Consider the following 14,910-nt stretch of genomic DNA (forward strand, 5'->3'; position numbering starts at 1 on the left):
CGGACTTTGAAAGTTTTTCCTGGGCCCTGATAGTTTTATCTCACTGAAGCATACTGTCGAAGACACCCAGCAGGACACTTCACCCGGTCACATTATACTGACAACGGGCGAACCAGTCGTCCCACTCCAGATATGCTGAGCGCTAAGCAGGAGTAGCAACTACCATTTTTAATGACTCTGGTATGTCTCGGCCAGGGGACAGAACCCAAAGCCTTCCTCACAGGGGCGAACGCTCAACTAAAGGCCAAAATTGAGGCATTGTCAAGGGAGACATTAGGAAGAAGAGAAAAGATAAGATCCCAAATTTAGTCAGAATTAAAGTGAAAAAAAACGCAAATATTTGGACAAATTCACATTTGGGACGAATGTCTTACAAGGAAGGGGACAATGTAACGCATATCAGACTCCCTTGAAGTTTGGTTTGGTTTATTTTGTTTAACGTCCTATTAACATCTAAGGTCATTTAAGGACGGCCTCCCGTGCGTGCGACATGCATGCGTGTGGTGAGTGCGTATGTGTGTTGTGGGAGGCTGCGGTATGTTCGTGTTAAGTCTCCTTGTGATAGGCTGGAACTTTTGCCGATTTATAATGCTACCTCACTGAAGCATACTGCCGAAGACACCCAGCAGGACACCCCACCCGGTCACATTATACTGACAACGGGCGAACCAGTCGTCCCACTCCTTGTATACTGAGCAGGAGCAGCAACTACCATTTTTAAAGACTCTGGTTATGTCTCGACCAGGGGACAGAACCCAAAGCCTTCCTCACAGGGGCGAACGCTCGACTAAAGGCCAAAAGTGAGGCAGTGTCAAGGGAGACGTTAGGAAGAAGAAATTTGTTAAGAGAAAAGAAATGATCCCAAATTTAGTCGCCTCTTACGATCATGCAATGGGGCAGTAGGTAAAATTCTTACGCCCTACCTGCAGGGCCCTCCCTTGAAGACAAGATAAGTCGTCAATATGTGCCAAATACACGTTTAAGGTCGAAATATTTGATCGACATGCCAGGGATTGCCCCGTACGCATGTACACACAACATGACGAGAACCACGTCTGGTTAATGAATTATATCCGACCTCAAAAAGACAAGTTAATACAGTGAACGATTAAAGAGGGTTATATAGTTAACCCGTATATAAAGCATCAAGTATTAACACTCTACAGTTGGTATATAAAAATCATATCCAGTTGTAAATTGTCCGGTGAATGGCGGCACGCCAGCACCCGGAAGCACATGGTTCATTCGTGTAGTGAGTGCGTATGTGTGATTTGGGAGGCTGCGGTATGTTCGTGTTAAGTCTCCTTGTGATAGGCTGGAACGTTTGCCGATTTATAGTGCTACCTCACTGAAGCATACTGCCGAAGACACCCAGCAGGACACCTCACTCGGTCACGTTATACTGAAAACGGACCAACCAGTCGTCCTACTCCCAATATGCTGAGCGCTAAGCAGGAGTAGCAACTACCATTTTAAAAGACTCTGGTATGTCTCGGCAAGGGGACAGAACCCAAAGCCTTCCTCACAGGGGCGAACGCTCAACTAAAGGCCAAAAGTGAGGCATTGTCAAGGGAGACATTAGGAAGAAGAAAGTTGTTCAGAAAGAATAGAAAAGATAAGATCCCAAATTTAGTCGCCTCTTACGATCATGCAATGGGGGCAGCAGGTACAATTCTTACGCCTTACCTCATATATGCAATCAAAAATACGTTCAGTACTTTTTACATTCAGTCATTCAACTAAAACCTCATATGGCCATTCTCTTAAAAAAATAATTGAGAAACAATATGCGTGTACTTTTCAAATGAAATAACATTAGAAATGAAAATACAATTATTTAATTACAGGGTTCCCCAATGTTGTTGGCTGTTTGGATTGCACACATGCAAGTATTCAAGGACCCACAGAAAATGAAAAGGATTTTGTAAACCGCAAAGGCTTTCATTCACTGAATGTCCAGGTACAAATCATGTGACATTAATTAGTTTGTTGATTTTTGAATTAGACATTATATTATCCCATGCAAATTTCTTTAACTAATATTAATTTCCCTAACTCCGACACCTTTACAAGGATATACCAGGCACACGTACCATATTGGCAGAAAGCAATATATACCCCTATATATACACACACACATACAAGTTTGTCTTTTCAGTTCCTCTTCATTAAAAGCTTATACATTTTAAGGGGGGCATAAATAAATCTATTTTAACATATTAAATGAAGTATATGGCATAAAATGTTGTGCGTATGTGTGTTTTGGGAGGCTGCGGTATGGATACAATCTTTTAAGATGCCATGATCACCTACAAATTCTGATCCAGCTTTGTACATTTTGCTTTCAGGAACTTATGATGGGCTAATGTTGGGAGATTCAGGGTATCCCTGTCGGCATTTTTTGATGACACCGTTCCATAACTCGAGCACCAACGAGCAGCAGAGGTACAATAACTCCCTGTGCAGGACAAGAACAACAATCGAGCAAACATTTGGTATATTAAAGAGAAGGTTTGCTTGCCTTTCAGTTGGGTTAAGAGTTGCACCGACCAAGACTGCAGTGATAATCATGGCATGTGCAGTGTTACATAACATTGCTCAAGAAAGAGAGAAGAGCTAGATTTTGAACATCAACATAATAATAATGAAATTGCAAATCAATCAAACTATGTTGGTCCTGATGCTGGCGGTGCAGGAGTGACAAACCACATACATCACATTAACAATGTGACCAAGAAGGATATATTCCTTTTGCCGTTGGCGAAAGAATCTATCGACACTCTGTCAGGGAACATGTGGTTTTCAAACTGGACGCCACATGGAGCTACTGGCAGATTAAGGCCAAGGATACAGATAGATGGAAGACCGCGTTCACCACCAAATATGGTCTGTATCAGTTTAAGCGGATGCCCTTTGGTTTGACCAATGCACCTAGCACGTTCTCTCGAGTCATGAGTTTGATATTGAGAGGGCTTCACTGGAAGAAAGCACTCGCTTTTCTTGATGATGTTTTAGTCCTCGGTAATGATTTCACGGATCATATCGACAATCTCGCCCAGGTGTTCCAACGGTTTCGTGATTACGGCATCAAACTCAAGGCTAAGAAATGTGACCTATTCCAAACAGAGATCGAGTATCTCGGTAGGGTTTTAGGGCGCCAAGGGATGGAGATTAGCAAGGGATCGATCGAGACAATGCGCGAGTGGCAAACTCCCGAGTGACAAAGGACTTTTGCGTTTTTGCGTTTTTGCCAACTACTACAGGAGTTTTATCAAATACGTTGCTGAAGTGTCTTAACCGCTGTACGCCCTGACCGGGAAGATTAAATTCCATTGGGAGTCATAACAGCAGGATGCCTTCGATAAGCTCAAACCAGTTTTAAGTAGCGCCCCTGTTCTGACAATACCGACGCCGGATGGTAAGTTTATCTTAGACACTGACGCCTTTAACTTCGCTATCGTGGCTGAGTTGTTACAAGTACAGGACGGAGAGGAGAGATGTATTTCCTATTGTAGGTTTGCGTTTAATCCAGAGCAGCACAAATTTTGCACCACCAGAAAGGAGATCCTCGCGGTTATTCGTTTTTCGCAACATTTCTGTCACTATTTGTTGGGGCACCATTTTGAAGTCAGGACCGACCATATTAGCCTTCAGTGGTTGATAAACTTTAAGAATCCTAACGTTTTGGTTTATTTTGTTTAACGTCCTATCAACAGCTAAGGTCATTTAAGGACGGCCTCCAATGCGTGCGACATGTATGCGTGTGGTGAGTGCGTATGTGTGTTTTGGGAGGCTGCGGTATGTTCGTGTTAAGTCTCCTTGTGATAGGCCGGAACTTTTGCCGATTTATAGTGCTATCTCACTGAAGCATTATGCCGAAGACACCCAGCAGCAAACCCCACCCGGTCATATTATACTGACAACGGGCGAACCATTCGTCCCACTCCAGATATGCCGAGCGCTAAGCAGGAGCAGCAACTACCATTTTTAAAGACTCTGGTATGTCTCGGCAAGGGGACAGAACCCAAAGCCTTCCTCACAGAGCGAACGCTCAAGCAAAGGCCAAAAGTTTGGTTTGGTTTATTTTGTTTAGCGTCCTATTAACAGCTAAGGTCATTTAAGGACGGACTCCCATGCGTGCGACATGCATGCGTGTGTTAAGTGCGTATGTGTGTTTTGGGAGGCTGCCGTATGTTCGTGTTAAGTCCCTTGTGATAGGCCGGAACTTTTGCCGATTTATAGTGCTACCTCACTGAAGCATACTGCCGAAGACACCCAGCATGACGCCCCACCCGGTCACATTGTACTGACAACGGGCGAACCAGTCGTCCCACTCCAAACATAATGAGCGCTCAGCAGGAGAACTACCATTTTCAAGGACTCTTGTATGTCTCCGCTAGGGGACAGAACCCAAAGCCCTCCTCACAGGGGCGAACGCTCAACTAAAGGCCAAAAGTGAGGCATTGTCAAGGGATACATTTGGAAGAAGAAAGTTGTTAAGAAAGAAGAGAAAAGATAAGATCCCAAATTTAGTCGCCTCTTACGATCATGCAATGGGGGCAGCAGGGACAATTCTTAAGCCCTACCTGCAGGGACGGCCAACTAGGACGCTGGTTGGAAGACTTAAGCTAGTACTGGATGGAGATTCATCACCAATCCGGAGGTAAGCATATCAATGCTGTCGCCCTCTCGCGAATGTCAGAGGACTACATCTGTCAGGAATACAGGCCTAACGGTTATCTGAAAGAGCTGTCGTGTGGCGGATGCAACTACTGCACTAAAAGGCACCGCGAGTAGAGCCATTTCATTGACTCCGTTGACGATGCCGTGTCGTTAGCCAATGTGTCACCGGCAGTCAGAACCGTCACCTGGATGGGCGGGTATACTTGGACGGAAATTATTAAAGCTCAGCAGCAGGATCCTAAGCTAAGCATCTTATGTTCTTGACTTAGGTCACGTTAGACTCCCGCCGTAGATGCTTTGATGTTAAGCAGCCCAGAGATAAAACATTATTGGATTAAAATGGAAGTGCCCTTGATGACGATGGTGTTTTGTGGAAGCGGGATGCAAGCTGCCTTACTAGCAAGCTCTTCGTTGTCCCCGGAAATTTGAGGAAGGAGATCTTTGTCCTTACACATGACTTGCCGCCCGCTGGACATCAAGGTCAGGAGAGGACAATCGGAAGATGTAAAACCAAGTTCTATTGGTACAACTTTTCAAGGGATGTCAGGAACTACGTTGCTTCGTGTCCAACGTGCAACAGAAACAAGAAGCCGAGCAGGAAGACTAGGGCTAAATTAACGTCATATGCCAGGGCGCCCATGGAACGCGTTCATTTGGATTTCATGGGACCGTTTTTCTGTTACGCGTACCAACAACGCTTATATCCTAATGATAGTGGACCAGATTACCAAATGGGTAGAATGTATCCCACTTCCGAATCAGTCCGCGGAAGAAACAGCAAGGGCTGCTGTCAATTACTTTTTCTCAAGGTTTGGGTACCCCCTCCAGATATTCCTGCTTAGCGCTCAGCATATTTGGAGTGGAACGACTGGTTCGCCCGTTGTCAGCATAATGTGACCAGGTGGGGTGTGCTGCTGGGTGTCTTCGGCAGTATGCTTCAGTGAGGTAGCACTAAAACACAAACGGCTTGCCATATATTGTCACCACACATCATCATAGTGACTAAATGTGATTTAAAACAAATCATCATTGTTGTCATCATCAACACCACCACGCCATCATCATAGTTACTAAATATGATTTTAAACAAATCATAATTGTAGTCATCATCAACACCACAATCACTATCATCATGACAAAGTACAAAAATGGACAAGATCGGCTGGATACAATATAAGCAATATTGTATTCTCAGATTCATTAATGCCATCTGCAAGTGGCCCGGATTTGTCCATGACAGTTTTATTTTGACTAACAGTGAAAAGGGCGATATAATGGAACAGCAGATTGATGGGTGGATGTTGGGTGACTCAGGGTACCCTTTGAGGCCCTGGCTTTTAACACCAGTTGGCATTCCTACAACAAGAAGTGAAGAGAAGTAGGTCAAACTGAACCCATTTGGATACATGTATACTTTACCAACACAATGTATCATAAATATAGTATAAAAACAGTACAACATGCTTGATTCAAATAAAATTTATTCCACTGTTGCCTATCATAAAATCATGTTTTTTTCCCTCATTGTTGTTTTCATATCAATATAACATGCAAAAAAAGGCAGCCAGACCCAGCAGGCAAGGAGTAATTAAAATTTCCATGGTTAACAATTTTGATGTTGGCTTTAATGATGAAGACAGTTTGAAATAATTGATATGTATGCAGGTATTCTTTAATATAACATACAAAATATAGATATTTATTAATATATTACAGGTACATATTTCTTATTAGATGAATTACATTTTTTAATGCAGTATTGTATTGATTTAAGATTGGTTTGGTTTGGTTTATTTTGTTAAACGTCCTATTAACAGCTAAGGTCATTTAAAGATTGCGTCCCGTGTGTGCGACATGCATGCGTGTGGTGAGTGCGTATGTTCGTGTTAAGTCCCCTTATGATAGGCCGGAACTTTTGCCGATTTATAGTGCTACCTCACTGAAGCATACTGCCGCAGACACCCAGCAGCAAACCCCACCCGGTCATATTATACTGACAACGGGCGAACCATTCGTCCCACTCCTAATATGCCGAGCGCTAAGCAGGAGCAGCAACTACCATTTTTAAAGACTCTGGTATGTCTCGGCTAGGGGACAGAACCCAAAGCCTTCCTCACAGAGCGAACGCTCAAGCAAAGGCCAAAAGTTTGGTTTGGTTTATTTTGTTTAACGTCCTATTAACAGCTAAGGTCATTTAAGGACGGACTCCCGTGCGTGCGACATGCATGCGTGTGTTGAGTGCGTATGTGTGTTTTGGGAGGCTGCCGTATGTTCGTGTTAAGTCTGCTTGTGATAGGCCGTAACTTTTGCCGATTTATAGTGCTACCTCACTGAAGCATACTGCCGAAGACACCCAGCAGCACATCCCACGCAGTCACATTATACTGACAACGGGCGAACCAGTCGTCCCACTCCTAATATGCTGAGCGCTAAGCAAGAGCAGCAAGTACCATTTTTAAAGAATCTGCTATGTCTCGGCCAGGGGACAGAACCCAAAGCCTTCCTCACAGAGCGAACGCTTAAGCAAAGGCCAAAAGTTTGGTTTGGTTCATTTTGTTTAACGTCCTTTTAACAGCTATGATCATTTAAGGACGGACTCCTGTGCGTGCGACATGCATGCATGTGTTGAGTGCGTATGTGTGTTTTGGGAGGCTGCCGTATGTTCGTGTTAAGTCTCCTTGTGATAGGCCGGAACATTTGCCGATTTATAGTGCTACCTCACTGAAGCATACTGCCGAAGACACCCAGCAGCACACCCCACCCAGTCACATTATACTGACAACGGGCGAACCAGTCGTCCCACTCCTAATATGCTGAACGCTTAGCAGGAGCAGAAAGTACCATTTTTAAAGACTCTGCTATGTCTCGGCCAGGGGACAGAACCCAAAGCCTTCCTCACAGCGCCGAACGCTCAACTAAAGGCCAAAAGTGAGGCATTGTCAAGGGAGACATAAGAAAGTTGTTAAGAAAGAGAAAAGGTAAGATCCCAAATTTAGTCGCCTCTTACGATCATGCAATGGGGCAGCAGGTACAATTCGAGGCATTGTCAAGGGAGATATTAGGAAGAAGAAAGTTGCTAAGAAAAGATAAGGTCCCAAATTTAAACGCTTCTTACGATCATGCAAAAGGTTCAGCAGGTAAAATTCTTGCGCCTGATATAATTTTTATTTCAGATAGCTAGTAAAGAGCTTGAAGCTGGTTGTTAAGGTATGAATCAGACAATTTTGATTTTGGTTGGGCAACTGTCACGCAGAAAAAATTGGCACTTAAATGATAACTTTTTGTGTGCTGAAATTGATTAAAATAACAGGGAATACTATTTAAATAAGATTTTTTGAAAATATATAATTTAAATGTATTTAATATTTTAATGATTGAACTATCATTTGGTACAAATATTTTTTTTAAAAAATGGTTCATATAATTTATCAGGAGCCATTACTCTGAAGATATGGGACAGGCAAAGGAGGGATTGATAGCCAGTTCCTTTGCAGAGCTAGATGAGAAAGGTAAATTTGTATAATTAATAAATGGTGAACAGAACTAGGATCTATACATAAATACTAGTATTCAATCAAGGTAACGATTGCTAGTTAAGGTGATTTATCAGATTTCTTTAATACATCCTACAGTGATGTGATAGGGACGTTTTATGATATAAAATCCTTAAAAAATTCCTGTTATCGTTACAAAGGGACTACTTAGTCAACGAACACATTTTCAATTCGACAAGTACCGAAAATATATTTGTCCAAGCGAACTTTGACGTAGCTTTCTATAATAAAAGTATCCACCCATATACTGGCGGGGGCAGAAAACGTCAATAGCTGCAGTAATTATATTTAAATATCGATTTGGACCACATGTCCTCACTGTGCAGTCTTACTTTGGATTATCTCCCCTGAACTGTAGTTCAGACGAGCAGCATCACTCTTTAGGAGCATTCTGAATTGAATAACTTTGTAATTTAACTTTATCAACATCGACAAGAGGTCCAGATAGCCTGCTTCGCTCACTGGATAAGTTCAGTGGCAAATGGCGAATATCCCCATTTAACTTACATTACAAAATAATTTCCTACGGTTCAAACCAAATTTGGGCCAAATCCTGTCATTCTTAAAGAAGACGAATTTTGAGTGTTTTTTAAGTATATTTTCATTATTAAGAATTCAACAGTCAGGGTCATAGGAGTACGGGTGTCAAGGAGACAGCTCCCAAACGACAAGTGTGATGCAAAAATAAATATTAATGAGTATACAACAAGAGGCCCATGTGACCTGTATCGCTCACTTTGTTCATGTTCAATTTGTTTTATTTGTCAACCTCAAACAATGATCTATATGGTTATATTGTGGGGATCCCAACTGAAATAACGAATCCAGACTCTAAGTTTACAACATGCATTCATTACTTTATGACTAGTAGCGTTTTGAAGGAATTGCCTTTATTTACCCTATAAGTACCCACCCTTTGGGCCCCTGGTTGGTCAAAGTTAATATTAATGCAAAATCTGTTTCGCTTTCCCCAAAGATGTTTCTAACAAAATTCGGTCCAAATCCATTCATAACTTAATGACTAGTAGCGATTTAAAGGTATTACTTATATTTCTCCTATTGAGTCCCGCCCCTTTGGTCTGCCCTGCAGGTAGGGCGTAAGAATTGTACCAGCTGTCCCCATTGCATGATCGTAAGAGGCGACTAAATTTGGGATCTTATCTTTTCTTTTTCTTCTTCCTAATGTCTCCCTTGGCAATGCCTCACTTTTGGCCTTTAGTTGAGCGTTCGCCCATGTGAAGAAGGCTTTGGGTTTTGTCCCCTGACAGACATGCCAGAGTCTTTAAAAATGGTAGTTGCTACTCCTGCTTAGCGCTCAGCATATTTGGAATGTAACCGGGTGGGGTGTCCTGCTGGGTGTCTTCGGCATTATACATCAGTGAGGTAGCACTATAAATCGGCAAAAGTTCCGGCCTATCACAAGGAGACTTAACACGAACATACCGCAGCCTCCCAAAACACACATACGCACTCACCACACGCGTGCATGTCGCACGCACGGGAGGCCGTCCTTAAATGACCTTAGCTGTTAATAGGACAAAATAAACCAAACCAAACTGATGTTCTAAACAGTTCAGTCAGATCGAGGCTTCTTCCGTGATATAAACAAAAAGCAGAGCTCGGCTGGAAATCAATAAAATCAATCTATCATAATGAAGACCGATACACAAATCATCCGAACGTGGTATCAGCCATATGGAACTATCACGCAACGGTGTCAAAGGAATGCAAATAAAACACACACGGCGGGGGCGCCAATTACAATATAAAATGAATGATTGGATGTAGACTCGCTTGTTTACTTTTAAACGACGTGATCCATGTTGTTTTTACCAGTTGTATATTACAATATTAATCCATTACCGTTATTTTAGTTCAAACCGCCTGTAGGTAACATCGTAGCCAGTTCACAACGGTACATATGAACTCGATGCACCGCAGCATACTTGTCTTCGTAAACATGTAATCGTCTACTTTGCGTATCCCAAGAAAGAATTAATGCGGCAGGTAAGTAGAGGCGGAGCAGGCTTTTTTATTTTTTTTTTTATTTTATGGATACGATTGAAAGCTCAACTGTTGAAGAGTGGTATTGTTCTTTTGAATCGATTATACTTACTCTTTTTCGGCGCTGTATCATCTTTAAGTCTCAGTTTCTGAAATCATATTTTAATCGATGAGGCACTAATGTCCCAACTTGTGTTTTTGGAAACATGTACGTGGTTCGTATTTATGTAATATGTAACTGACGCATTGGGAGCTCGAGCCCTGTTTTCCTCTGCGAGGGTTTTATGGTTCCGTTTTAAACTTTATTTTAAACAAATTATACTAACCTGCATTAATCACTCTAGTTAACCCGGATGAAAGCGTTTGGTTCGGTTTAGTATTGTTAATGCCCTATCAACAGCAAAGGTTATTGCTCCTTGTGACAGTGCTACCTAAATGAAGTATGCTGCCGAAGACATCCAGCAGGACACCCCACCCAGTCAAATACTGACAACTGTCGAATCAGTCCTCCCACTCTTACAAGGCTAAGCGCTAAGTAGGAGTATCAACTGACATTTTTATATACCTGATATGTCTCGACATAGGGACCCAACCCAAAACCTTCCTCACAGGGCCGGACACTTGACTTAAGGCCAAAATTGAGTCAGTGGCAAGGGAAACATAAAGGAAAGTTGTTTACAAAGAGGAGAAAACGCTCTACCTGCAGGCGGATGGAAGCGCGCTACGGGTCTTACTGTGAGAGGATAATTAAGTAGCCCGAGAAAGCCATCGTGGTCAGGCAGGGGACCCTATCTATACCTTTTCACGTGCGGCATGGGAATGAAACTCCGCACGCCTAGGTGAAAGGAAAGTGTATTACAACTGTGCATTCCCACCACCCTAGTTCCGTTTTGCTGTAGGGTTTGCGCTGTGTCCATGATATTATTGACCTAGCCCTTTTTATAATAAAACGAGAAAACACTTCGGTACAGTTATCCTCATGAAATAATACAATCTTTTTTACCCCATAAAACTTTTTCCACTATTAATCCTTTCTATGCACACGGATAATGGCTATATCAGCATATCATACATGAGTCAGTATATAATAAATAATATTGAATTGATTTCACGGATATTTCTGCATTTAAGATCAATGTTTTTGTTACCGGCTTAGTGTGTATGGGCAGGCGGAACAAGACCTAGAGCTGCTCCGATGTTGTTGGGCGTCCTCGAGTCATTCTTAGCTTCAAGGTATTCGGGGTTTAATTTAAAAATGGCGAGTCATGGTCCTACTTTAAATAAGCTGTTTGCCCACGTATCTTTACTTTTCAGACATATTCCTCAACGTTGCTTGGATCTCCGCAGTTCGGAAAGGAAAGTATCATATCTTTTTCGATCAGATTTTCCACGGAAAGACAATTTACAGATCAAATCTGGAGTTCTTTAGGGACGTGACGATGGTGTCTCCTGTCCGTCGACTCACTAGGTTAATATTTTAAACAAAACATGCAGGTTACAATCACAATCTAAATAAGATTGAATGATCTTATAAGGGTCATGTCAGATTGATCTTCTATTTTCCCTTTCCGCGTACCTAATCTGTGTAACTTGAGAAACACCCCTTTAGTACTTTTTAAACAAGGGGAACCTATATATGAAATTTGAGATAAAGCGATAATGGCTGTCTGTCGGCCGTGTTGTTTTCAGAGTTGTTCCCAAAATGCAATACGAGGGACTAAGGGGAACCTACATATGGAATTTGAGGAATATCCCTTCAGTTCCTTCTGTAAAATAGCGATAACAAATTTCAATTGTGAAAATCCAAGATGGCCTCATGTCGGCCATGTTGTTTTCCGACTGTTCCCAAAATAAAAAAATGCATAACAAAGAATCAAGGGGGACCTACATATGAAATTTCAGAAAGATCCTTTCAGTCCTTTCTGAGAAATAGCGATAACAAACTTCAATTGTCAAAATCCAAGATAGCTGCATGTCGGCCATATTGTTTTCCAACTGATCCTTTGCTGTTAATAGGACGTTAAACAAAATAAACCAAACCAAACTGTCCGAGTGATAGTGATAACAAACTTCAATTGTCAAAATCCAAGATGGCTGTTTATCGGCCTAATGTCTCCCTTAACAATGCTGCCCTGCAGGTAGGGCGTAAGAATTGTACCTGCTGCCCCCATTGCATGATCGTAAGAGGCGACTAAATTTGGGATCTTATCTTTTCTCTTCTTTCTGAACAACTTTATTCTTCCTAATGTCTCCGGGGGGCCAAGAGTGGTCAATTTGGCTAAATTGATAGGAACAACTTCTCTGAAACTAAGCAATATATATTACTCAATTTTGACTGAGAATCCCTTTGGAGCTTTCTTCTTCCTAATGTCTCCTTTGACAATGCCTCACTTTTGGCCTTTAGTTGAGCGTTCGCCTCTGTGAGGAAGGCTTTGGGTTCTGTCCCCTAGCCGAGACCTACCAGAGTCTCTAAAAATGGTAGTTGCTGCCCCTGCTTAGCGCTCAGCATACAAGGAGTGGGACGACTGGTTCGCCCGTTGTCAGTATAATGTGACCGGGTGGGGTGTGCTGCTGGGTGTCTTCGGCAGTATGCTTCAGTGAGGTAGCACTATAAATCGGCAAAAGTTCCGGCCTATCACGAACATACCGCAGCCTCCCAAAACACACATACGCACTCACCACACGCATTCATGTCGCACACACGGGAGGCCGTCCTTAAATGACCTTAGCTGTTAATAGGACGTTAAACAAAATAAACCAAACCAAACCCTTGACAATGCCTCACTTTTGGCATTTAGTTGAGCGTTCGCCGCTGTGAGGAAAGTTTTGGGTTCTGTCCCCTAGCCGAGACATACCAGAGTCTTTAAAAATGGTAATTGCTACTCCTGCTTAGCGCTCAGCATATTTGGAGTGGGACGACTTGTTGGCCCGTTGTCAGTATAATGTGACCGGGTGGGGTGTGCAGCTGGGTGTCTGCCCTGCAGGTAGGGCGTAAGAATTGTACCTGCTGCCCCCATTGCATGATCGTAAGAGGCGACTGAATTTGGGATCTTATCTTTTCTATTCTTTCTGAACAACTTTCTTCTTCGTAATGTCTCCCTTGACAATGCCTCACTTTTGGCCTGTAGTTGAGTGTTCGCCCCTGTGAGGAAGGCTTTGGGTTCTGTCCCCTGGCCGAGACATACCAGAGTCTTTAACAAGAGGCCCATGGGCCTTAACGGTCATCTGACAAACACTTACACTTACAGCAGGGACACACACCCCAATCCAGCATTATTACTATAAATTATTTATCGCAGCCAGTTATGTTTTAGATCAAATTTGGTTTTATCCATTTAGCTTGTCCAGGAAGAGCAGCATCATAAAGCAAAATTTTAGCCAAGTTCCCATTTTTGGGGCATGCCCCTCTGTCCCAATGGGTCAGACAAGACTCATTTATATCAGTTAGGATTGCCTTTCCCCAATGATGTTTCATACTAAATATGGTTGTAATCAATTAAGGCATTAAGGAGGAATTGCATTTTTAAGAAATGTTCAACCTAAGCGCTCCTTTTGCCCCATCTTTTTTTCCCCAGGGGTCAAACCTGTCTCATTAAAAAATATGATTGCCGTCACCTTATGTTTCACATCAAATTTGGCTGTAATCCACCAAAAGGTTAGGGAGGATTAGGATTTAACAGCAAATATTCACCAAAGTTCCCCTTTTGGGGCCCTGCCCCTCAGGCCCCAGGGGTCACACCAGCCTCGTTTATATAAAATATGACCACCCTTCCCAAAGGATGTTTCACACCATATTTCGTATTAATCCACCCAAGGGTTAGAGAGAAGTAGGATTTATAGCAAAAATTCACCGAAGTTCCCCTTTTGGGGCCCCGCCCCTCTGGCCCAAGGGGTCAAACCAGCCTCATTTATATAAAATGATTGTCTTCCTCCAATGATGTTTCACACCAAATTTGGTAATAATTCACTATGGGTGTTAGGAGGAGTAGGATTTTATAGCAAAATTTCATCAAAGTTCCCCTTTTGGGGCCCCGCCCCTCTGGCCCCAGGGGCCACACCAGCCTCATTTATATAAAATATGACCACCCTCCACCAATGATGTTTCACACAATATCTGGTTGAAATCCACCAAAGGGTTAAGGACGAGTAGGATTTTATAGCAAAATTTCATCAAAGTTCCCTTTTTTGGGCCCGTCACTCTGGCCCCAGGGCTCACACCAGCCTCATTTATATAAAATATGACCACCCTCCCCCAATGATGTTTCACAACATATCTGGTTGAAATCTACTAAAGGTTAAGGAGGAGTAGGATTTTATAGCAAAATTTCATCAAAGTTCCCCATTTGGGGCCCCACCCCTCAGGCCCCAGGGGTCACACTAGCCTCATTTATATAAAATATGACCGCCCTCCCCAAATGATGTTTCACAACATATCTGGTTGAAATCCACTAAAGGGTTAAGGAGGAGTAGGATTTTATAGCAAAATTTCATCAAAGTTCCCCATTTGGGGCCCCACCCCTCAGGCCCCAGGGGTCACACTAGCCTCATTTATATAAAATATGACCGCCCTCCCCAAATGATGTTTCACAACATATCTGGTTGAAATCCACTAAAGGGTTAAGGAGGAGTAGGATTTTATAGCAAAATTTCATCAAAGTTCCCCATTTGG

The sequence above is a fragment of the Pecten maximus genome, chromosome 11 (assembly GCF_902652985.1).
Source record: "Pecten maximus chromosome 11, xPecMax1.1, whole genome shotgun sequence".
NCBI lineage: Eukaryota > Metazoa > Mollusca > Bivalvia > Pectinida > Pectinidae > Pecten > Pecten maximus.